Source organism: Nipponia nippon, unplaced genomic scaffold, assembly GCF_047370975.1.
Source record: "Nipponia nippon isolate SJK-2023a ecotype South Korea unplaced genomic scaffold, ASM4737097v1 scaffold_6, whole genome shotgun sequence".
Taxonomy (NCBI): domain Eukaryota; kingdom Metazoa; phylum Chordata; class Aves; order Pelecaniformes; family Threskiornithidae; genus Nipponia; species Nipponia nippon.
In genome coordinates this window covers 33,762,311-33,771,701 of record NW_028262380.1, presented here as the reverse complement: position 1 = coordinate 33,771,701, position 9,391 = coordinate 33,762,311, and the positions used below count along the sequence as shown (strand labels likewise).

The following is a 9,391-nucleotide window of genomic DNA, read 5'->3' as shown; positions in this document are numbered from 1 at the left end:
AACCTGATCCGTGGCTGCTTGGACAATTTCTCTCTATTTCTCCCAGGCTACCTGTCCTTGCTTCACCCTCTGTAGGCTTCCTTTCTGTGTTTGAATTTGTCCAGAAGCTCCTTGTTCACCCACAGGGACCTCCTGGTGTCTTTGCCTGGCTTCCTCTTTGTTGGGGTTGGGATGTGTCGTTCCTGAGCTTGGAGGAGGTGATCCTTGAATATTAACCAGCTTTCTTGTCCCCTTGTTCCCTCCAGGACTTTATCCCATGGCACTCTACCAAGCAGATCCCTGGAGAGGCCAAAGTCTGCTCTCCTGAAGGCCAGGGTAGTGAGCTTGCTGCGTGCCCTCCTCAGTGCCCTAAGGATGAGTGCCCTTGACCTGTGCAGATTGTCACAGAGCGGTGCCCGGTTGCCGAGTTATGTGTGCTTTAAGTGCCCCACATGGCCACTTGGAATGCCCGTCCTTCGAAGCGGTGCCCTCCAGCGCCAACGGCTGCGCCACGCCCTGGCTGACACGCCACGCCCTGTTTGCTGGCCCTGTTGGCAGCGCTCCTGGTTGCCCGTGCTGCCTGGGGCTGCCTTTTGTAGGAGTGGGGGGTGGCTGCTGTTACTCCTGGCCCTGCCTGGGCCTCGTCAGCTGCCCTTGTGAGAGCTGCTGGCTCCTGGTGGGTCTCTGCGCTCCCCTGGGGTTTCTGTGGCTCAAGAAGTGCCCCTGTACGCCGTGATCCCCTGCTCTCCTGTGGAACGCGCCTCCACTGGAGCTGATCGCCTCATAATATTGCGAAATGTATTTAAACCAACACAGTTATTGACTTGAAGGTATTATTAAATTGTAATACTCTGTCTTAATAGAGCTGAACTTGTAGTCAGGACTAAGTAACGTACAAACAAGCATCCAATGCTCAAGGATAGAGCCCAACATCAGGGACAGGCAAATCCATGACTGTTTAAAAAGCCACAGTTCAGGTGATAGTGGGCTGCTCTTGGTACCATTCTCCCTTGGTGATTCAGGGGGGGTTGGGTCAAGCAAGCAGGTAGCCATGGCTTCACCTTGGCTTTTAGCTCTGCTGTGATTTTTACCTTTCTTCCTGAAAGAGATATGCAGGAGGAAGGGCTGGATGCGGCAATCTAGACCTGCATATGGGGCTCTGTTAGAGTAGTAATTATTTCTAAAGAAATCCTAGAAGTAGCTTTTGAAGGATTGTAGTGCAATGGTAATACCTTAAATTTACAATTTCTTAGGTTATCGAACAACCTTTTAAGAATAATATTTATTTTCAATGTCCCCCATTCTAACCCTGAAATGGCAGAGGAGGAAGGGAGGAATTAGTTTTAGTTTCATGCCTGCAGTTCTATACCTCACGTGGCTTTGTTACCATAGAGAAGGACTCTTAAGAATGCTTTTCCAAAAAGCTTAAGATCTTTCTTAATAAAATGTCTTTATCTTATTGCCACTGAAAGGTGAAAAGTGCATGCAAGGAAGTGTATGCACGTGAGGAATAGTGTCTAATATACTTATGCAGTCAGAGTGGAAACTGTGGCCGGCATCAGGTGTCCTGCACAGCCAGACAGGGTTAGCCCATAGCACTGTGGGCTAACATTTCCAACCAGAAGGTCTGGAAAAGTGCATTAAGCTGAATCTGCTTAAACGTTTAACAAAACAGGAATGGTGAAACTGCTGTGGACTCTGACCTAAACCCCTGGCTGTGTGTGAGCATGTTTTTCAAACTGAAAAGGGGAAACCGTTGTCACAGCTGACTAATGTGCTGCTTTTCATTACTCTCTGAAACTGATCCTTTCCTCAACAGATGGAGTGAAGGAGTGCAACCTATGGAGACAGGGATGAGGACTGCTAACTTTGTTTCCCCTACTATGATCTGAGGGAGCATGGGATCAGAAGTGATCACATAGTACCAATTGCTGCCCAGGAATGGGCTTTCATCCTTGGGGGGGGGGAAGGAGCCATTGTATGATTCTTGCACATCTTGGCCTGTTCCTGGTCACCCAACCTTAGACAAGGCTGTCTGTGACAACGCATTCAGGTGCTTGAAAAGTAAATGTGCCTGTGTCTTGCAATTGAGGCTTCCAGACTTTCGACTGTCAGCCTGGCTCTCTGCTTTACCAGTGAGGCTTTAGTTGGTGAAAGCGGATGATTTGTATTTGTGTCAGCGCAGTGGCTGAGTTTTTTTTGTTCTGTGTAGGAAATGGCTGTTGCTATTCAAGCACTTGACCAATATCTGAAAGTCTGCAAGCACCTGCTGTTGGGAGAAGGAGCTAGTGACTGGTATTTCTGTGTATATATTCTTTCTAAATAAGCATGACAGCACTGACATCCTGTTTCTTTCTGAATATGGTAGGTATTAAGCAGAAAGTGGTCTTGTGACTCTCACTCACCTCTTACGCTTTTTTTCCTAGTCAGTAATCTAAAAGTCATCTTTGCTGTTCTGCTCTGGGTGGGGACTGTTATTCAGGCACCCTTTTTCAGGAAGGATCTTAATTTTTCTTTCTACGTTGACTGAAACTTTGGTAAGACTTTAGCAAACAATAGGACAGTATAAACTAACAGGCTAGATTGGATAGGAGCTAAAATGGTGATTTTTTTTTTTTTTTTTTTTTACCCCCCCCGCCCCCGGCATCCATAGCTTTCTAAAGATGTGTGTGAACTTGTTGTGGTATATTCTTCTTGTGAGGAAAATGTGTGGCAGGCTGCAGTCAGGAGAGTCTGATTTTGTGGGGTGTCTCCCCGCCCATCCTGATGAGGATATAGTCCTTGTATTGGTTGTCGCTGTTTGAGTGAGCGAGCAGCTCTGATTGCTGCAGTTGTATCTCTTTAGCTGTTAGAAGCTGCTGAGGAGGTTCCTCTTGTGCTGGAGGAGCTGTCAGCTTTTGTGGACCTCAGCTGGCTCTGTGCATCTCAGCAGAGAGGTGGGATGGCATGACAGGGCTGTCAAACTCTTGCGGCTCATGTAACATGAGATATATGAAACTTGGCAGCCTCAATTTGAGAGAGGTCTGGTGGTGAGACCACAGGAATGTTCTCTAAGTTGGTATTTGGTTTCCCCTCTCATACTGAATATTTTGAATGTATTGACCTTCTGAGTACGTGCAAGATGAATCTGTGCAGGCCGTGGGGTGAGTCTACGCAAGTGTGGACTTTTGATCAATGAGGAGTTGATGCTCATGGTTACTGGTGCTCTCATTTCAGTTAGCACAGTGCGACTTTGACTTTGTTATTACATTGCTTCATTCAGAATAGAAGTGATTCTCCTGTGCTTGGTTTGGGATTTGAATTATTCACTGATCTAACTTGATTTGCATACGTATTTTATGTTGGATGCTTAACCTAACAGGGATCTTAGTAAATATATTTGGTGTTACTTTAAAGAACTAGAATTTTATAGTTCTATACTAACCTGGTATTTTTTCCTTGTAGAATATAAATGAGTTACCATTTATTTCAAAGAATAAGACAGAGATAGGCATCTGATGCATCAAGTTATCCTAACAGTAAGCTCCGATGTGTTATTGCGCTAAATCTGTGGCTACGATAAGACTCATGATTGCTTTGTCAAATAGCTTTTAAAATGTATTTTTCCATTGTGTGGTCTTACGAGCAAACATACAGGTACCTGGCGTATAAATAAACATGAATACTGAGGTTTATTCCGTCTTATTTCTGCATGTGGAAGCTAATGCTGAGCAGGCTTGTTGAAGTAAGCACAGTAGGATAGTGCTGTATCTTGTGTCCAGTCTGTTCTGTGCCAAATAATTGAACCATGCTTTAATGTGATAGGATGGAGATGTAAAAATTGGCTACTAAGCTGGTGCACCATGATTAGAGCTGAACAGGAGAAGCGCTGGGTTTCTGTTTCAGTGAAGATTACTCTGCTTAAACCAAAACATACTCTCCAGCTTGCTGGTATGTGAATGTCATTTTATTTTCAAGGTGTAAGGCTCTTTCGGTGGAGCCTCTGGGAATCTCTCAAATATATTGGGAGATAACAAGCATTCTCAGATAGTATCCTGAATGCTGCTTCTCTGCTATAGCATGTGCTTGGCTTGGGTTTAGTTTGTTTTACCACCTCATATGTGAAAACACAGTCGTCTTGTAGTACATGGAATTGTTGGTTTGTATACCTAAAATAATTTTTAGGAATTAGTGTAGTTTGTCCGTAGCACTTATCTCGTTAGTTGTCAACTTTTAGTTTGAAATGTGGATGGGAATAATCGAAACCCCCAAATTCTCAATATTAATAAGCAGACTTGGAATTCAGGGACACAATGGGGAGAAACACAAACCAGATTCTGTGCAACTACTAAGACAGAGGTGGGTGGTAAACCGGTAAGACTTAACCTTTAGGAACTGGGAGCTTAAGCAGGCAGTTGCTCTTGCTTCTTCCTTGGATGAGGAGAAGATTGCATGAAATGATTCAGGAGACTTTAGTACAGTTTAATGTTAGAAAATGGTTACTTCTGCTACCTTTCACATGTGCTGTTCTCTGTAATACAGTGGTTTGTGAAGAAAATGGTCAAAGAACTCAGTCTAGCAACTTCTATTGATATGGAAGGCTTGATTGTCTGACACGCAACTTGATTTTTAGACTGATGTGTGCCTCAGTAGAAGCTGTTTACCTGTCATGTGGTCAGCTGAGAATATACATTTTTCTCCGTTGTAAGAAAAATCAGAGATCACCTCCGGATTTCTTTTTTAAAGACCCTTGTCAGTGGTCAAAAACAAAGTGCCCTAGCCACCAGTCAGTCTATCATGTGGAAGATCAGAAGAGCGGAACTAATTTGAGCACTTGGTACTTGTAGGCAAAAGGAACCTCGGCTTTCTGCATGAGAGTTGTCCCAGTCACTGGGACCTGTCCCTGCTTCTGACTTTCAGCATACCTAGTTTTGACTAGGAATTTCTTTGTAGATGCAAGAAATCCAGCCCAAGGAAGTATATTACACCCAGTGTATTCCTAGATCTGTTTTGATGGACTGTTGTTCCTTTGTATTTTTTTCAGAAAACTTTTTGAACAATTTTAAGTCTACCCACCAAATACTTTGCACCCCTGAAGGCTCAGGCATAGATGGACTTTCCAGAGAACTGAAGTGAGTGGTTTCCGGGTGCCAGTCCCTTCCACCCCTGCTTCTTGTGGGGCAATTTCCTCTGGAGAAAGTTCCTAATGCAGCATTAATTGCTTGCAGTTGACTTTTGTGAGCAGTATACTACCCAAATGACTTGTGAAAATGAATCTGGTATGTTTAATTTGGTTTAGAGAAAACAGAACTCCAGTGGTGGATTTGAAGGGAAAACATCAAGGTAGAAACATTCTTCTCTTCCAAGAACATCTCCCAGTACCTGGTGAAGGACGGAAAGAGCACCCTAATAAATACTCTAAAATTAGAGACATGAAAATGAGAGATCCAGTGGCTGGAGATCTATTGTGGATTCTTCCTGGATGGTCTGCTCAGCTCAACTCTTTTTGCTTAGCATTCAGCAGTTAGGGTTATGTATTCTCCTACCAGGAGAAGCTTCATGACTTTTCCCCCATTTATTTTCTTGGATTATTCGGCACTGGGTGTGTGTCTGTGGTTTGGGGTTTTTCTGTTTTGCTGGGTTCCCCCCCCTCCTTGCTCTGCCTAGGCAACCCTTCTCAATTCAGGCTTCTCCAGCATTCTGGGATTTCATGTACCGGAGAACTTGTATCAACAAACTGTGCATTTGGAGTCCTCATTGAACAGGACATGAGGATCCTTGGTTCTGCACTGTGGATTGGTGGATTTATAGATGGAAATCTAGAAACTGCAGCATTGTTAACATGCTTTGGTGAAATTGATGCTGATAGATGAAATAATTCTGTCACGCAAATTTAAACTTGCTGAGATTGCTTTGAAAAAAAAAAGTTGGTCACCCTTCACAGGACAGTATTCAGTTGTGCAAGTTCAATTAACTTTTGTTAGGTACCTAAGCAACTTTTGTTTATTTTTCAACAGTGTTTCTTCCTCATTCCCACCAAAAAAAACCCCTGTGCACAGCACAAATATGAGAATTGTTTTCTTGCTTCTGTAAGCTGAAACGCCAGAGGCAGAATTGCTTATCCGTGTCCCAAACTAACATCAACTGTATGAAGTTACTCGAGTACACTTATTTGTGTTAGCCCTGTATAGGTGTTTTTCACCTGCATTGCAGAGTGGTGAAACACTTGCTGTATGAAATGCTAGTGTTTCTGACTTATTGTGATATTCATGATGGTTTCATGGCTTTCTGTACTGTTAAGTGACTGTTTGACCCAGCAGCTCGCATTTGGTGTTGGTACTTCCCAGAATTAAATAATGAAGGTCTGTGACCAGCATAAATCTAGAACTAATGTTCTGTCTCTGTTGCCATCTTAATGATGGATGTGCCTTCCGTCCTTGGAGGAACAGCCCGGAAAGTGCAGCTTTGGAGCAGCTTGTGCATAGTGAAGCTATACATTCTGGTGCTCTCTACAATTTTGAGCAGGGCAGGCTTTTTGAGTTTTGACCATAAGAATATAAAGGCACCGTTTAACTTGAATCTTTGTATTGCCTGTCCCTGTGCAGAATCTATAGAAGTTGCAGTAATTTTTTTCCACAAACACTTTTTTAAATGGTAGTAATGGAAAGCCCCTTTACCTGTGTGTTCTCCCAATTATTTTCTGCTGCAGATTTGCGTGTCTTAAATGAGGTTTAGCCCAAGAAATAGAATTTTATAGGTTGCTGCTAACAAACTGAGAGTCTGGCTGTAGAATGGCTGCTTAAAGTGTACCAGATCAGGCCAATGTCCTTTAAATCATCCTGGTGCTATCACTACTTGTATGTAATTCAGGTTTTCCCTCCATCAGGCTTGTAAAGCCAGTGAAGTCAAAGCCTAAAGGGTGAAACGTGAGGTGAGCTGTATTGCAGACTGAGTAGTTTATACATGGCACCAAGTCCTAGAGACTCCAGAGGACCAATCCATGTGTACGAGTGAATCATCTGACTGAGGGGGCTGTATGGTAAAAGTTAACGTGTGATCTTGCAAAAAAGGCCAAGCTGACTCTCTCAAAAACCAGCCAAAGGAAGAGAGAGGCAGTTTTTGCCTGTTAATCATTTAGCTCCTGTTAGGCTGTCAGTTATTCAAGGGTTATGACCTAGTTTATTACAAAACCAGGGTGCTGCTTTTTGACTTCGTAGCACAATGTCCTCTTGTTGTGTGGATCTCTCATCTCAAGGAGAGGCTGTGGCAGAAACTGAAACTCACTTGGGAACACCAGGTATGGATGCAGCACTGGGTTTGTAACAGTTCTATCACTGCCCCTTGCATTGATTTTGGTCCGTCTTGAGTTGAAATGAAGGCTAATGCTCCCATATAATGTATAACTGTAGTTCCAGGGTGCCTGCAAAGATCTGGTGATATATATACAGTCTACTCTTGTGGGAAGCTGTGGAGTCAGCTAAATAGTTGAATGAAAACTGTTTGAGAGGCTGGCATTTTGAAGTTAAAACACTTTTTTCAGCTCTCTGGTTAAAGTTCTGGTGTAGAGGTTTGGCTATACTGTAAAACAAAATGTAGACTATCGTAAGCAGTGTATGAATTTGATGCCTAACTTCAAGAAGCTTGATTGAAGGAAAAGTATTAAAATAATGGGTTTGTACCACTTGCATCTTAAGGAAGAAATTTATAATTCTTTGCTAGACTACAGCATTCCTGAGCGGTCTCAGAGGGACTGAGGGGACAATTTCTAGACAGGAGCTTCGAGTCCCGCTGTTGCCCTGGGGATGTAGAACCCTTTGCAGGAGTGCTGCTGGACCCTCTTCCCCAGAGCCAAGGGGGATCCGTGGGGAGCCAGGCAGCAGCCTGCACATCTGGATCCCTTCCAGATCACCTGAATGAGACCAATAACCTTGCCCTGGCAGCCTTTGAAGCAACGTGTGTGCAGCTCCCCCTTCTCTGTGGTCCTTCCCCCACCAGGTCCTGGTGGAATTTCGGCTCTTGCAGGTCTGCAGGCAGCTTGTCGGCAGCCATGTCAGGTGGCACAGGGAGCTCATGCTTTCCAGAAAGCACCAACTGTACCCTGCTGCCTAATAGTGTTGCATAAATCAAGCTATTTTCTCCGAACAGCTGTGCAAAACTGTCATGGTGTCTTTCTTGTTCTTGTCATTTGTCTGCTGCAGATGTGCAGTGCTGTGTTTAGCTTTGCAGAGCTAGTCCCTGTTAGATTCAGAGGTGTGTGTGTTCTGGGACCAAAAGACAAACAAACAAAAATGTAAAAACAATAAAATACAAAAATAAACTCTCGTAGCAGGACTGATCTTACTGTGAGAAACAATTTCCTTTGTAGGGAACATAACATTTTTTTAAAATATAAAAACAACATGGCTTTTTTTTTCTCCTGAGACTACAACATTTGGTACAATGGCTATGAATTGCCTGCTTGCTCCAGATGCCAGTTGTGCAACACTACAGGTGAAATATTGGTGAAATTGTTAAGTTTGATAAGGTTTAAATTACTATTCAGCAATACTTACTGAAAACCCTCAACAACCAGTGCACCTTTAAGATTTATTATCGGGTCGGAGCTGTTTCCTATTTGGCTACCAAAGTATTATTTCCTGTAAGCAGTTCATTGCAGTCTTATTACATTTTGTTTGCTATATATAATCAGTAGTCTTGAATATTTAGAAAAACATAAATGTAGGAACAACTATTCTTCTGTTGGCAACAGATTCAGAATAAAATTCTGCTGTGATGCTGTGCAAAAGTGCAGTCCTAACTCTGTGGTAGAATTTCTTGTAAAGCAAGTGGAAACTGTTCTTGGCTGGCTGTAGTCTTTTTCTGAATGAATGACCACTTCTGCATAGCAAGCATCTTTGAGTCTTCAAAAACTGTGAGCTGATTAAACTTCTGACCTGGTTAATGTGAGAAATCCTCAGCATCTTCGTTAATTCTTCAGTCTGTACTGCAAAAGGCTATCAGGGCAAGGAGTCTGCTTTTTCAATTGTGAGATGCTGCGTTGATCTGCTTTTTCAGATAAATTAATCAGGTTATAAATGTGTTACACAGAATAATCCACTAAAACGAAATAATACTGCTGTACTTACTGTATCTTGCTTCGCTACAGGTTATGTTGGGAGTACTCCAGGTGCTCTGTAAACTAGTTCATATTATATGTCGGTGTTAAATATAGCCATTTGCTGAACAGCTTCTCAGTTTTAGGTGAAGATCTGAAAGGACATGCAGTGCACGGGAGCAGATGAGTCTTTCTGTGGCCTTAACTGTCTGATTCCATCGACACAGTCACTGCACTAGCCAGAATACTGATAATGTCAGCTACGTGTCATGTGCTGTGGGCACAGATGCTTCATAAAATAGTTCAGGAACATGAAAAGTTTCAAGTCAGCACATAACC

At 43.0% G+C, this 9,391-nt stretch overlaps 1 protein-coding gene across 5 annotated transcripts in view; it reads left to right on the top strand.

Annotated features, from left to right (window-relative positions):
* MTUS1 (microtubule associated scaffold protein 1) overlaps positions 1-9,391 on the top strand; it is a 131,436-nt gene that overhangs the window by 19,994 nt on the left and 102,051 nt on the right. Inside the window, exon 1 of one of the 5 annotated variants that reach the window (XM_087736186.1) lies at positions 7,163-7,255. The exons of the other annotated variants lie outside the window; for them this stretch is intronic. The gene's annotated coding sequence lies outside the window, so the exon portion shown is untranslated. Of the gene's footprint in view, positions 1-7,162; positions 7,256-9,391 lie in introns of those variants that run through there. 5 annotated transcript variants of the gene reach the window in all.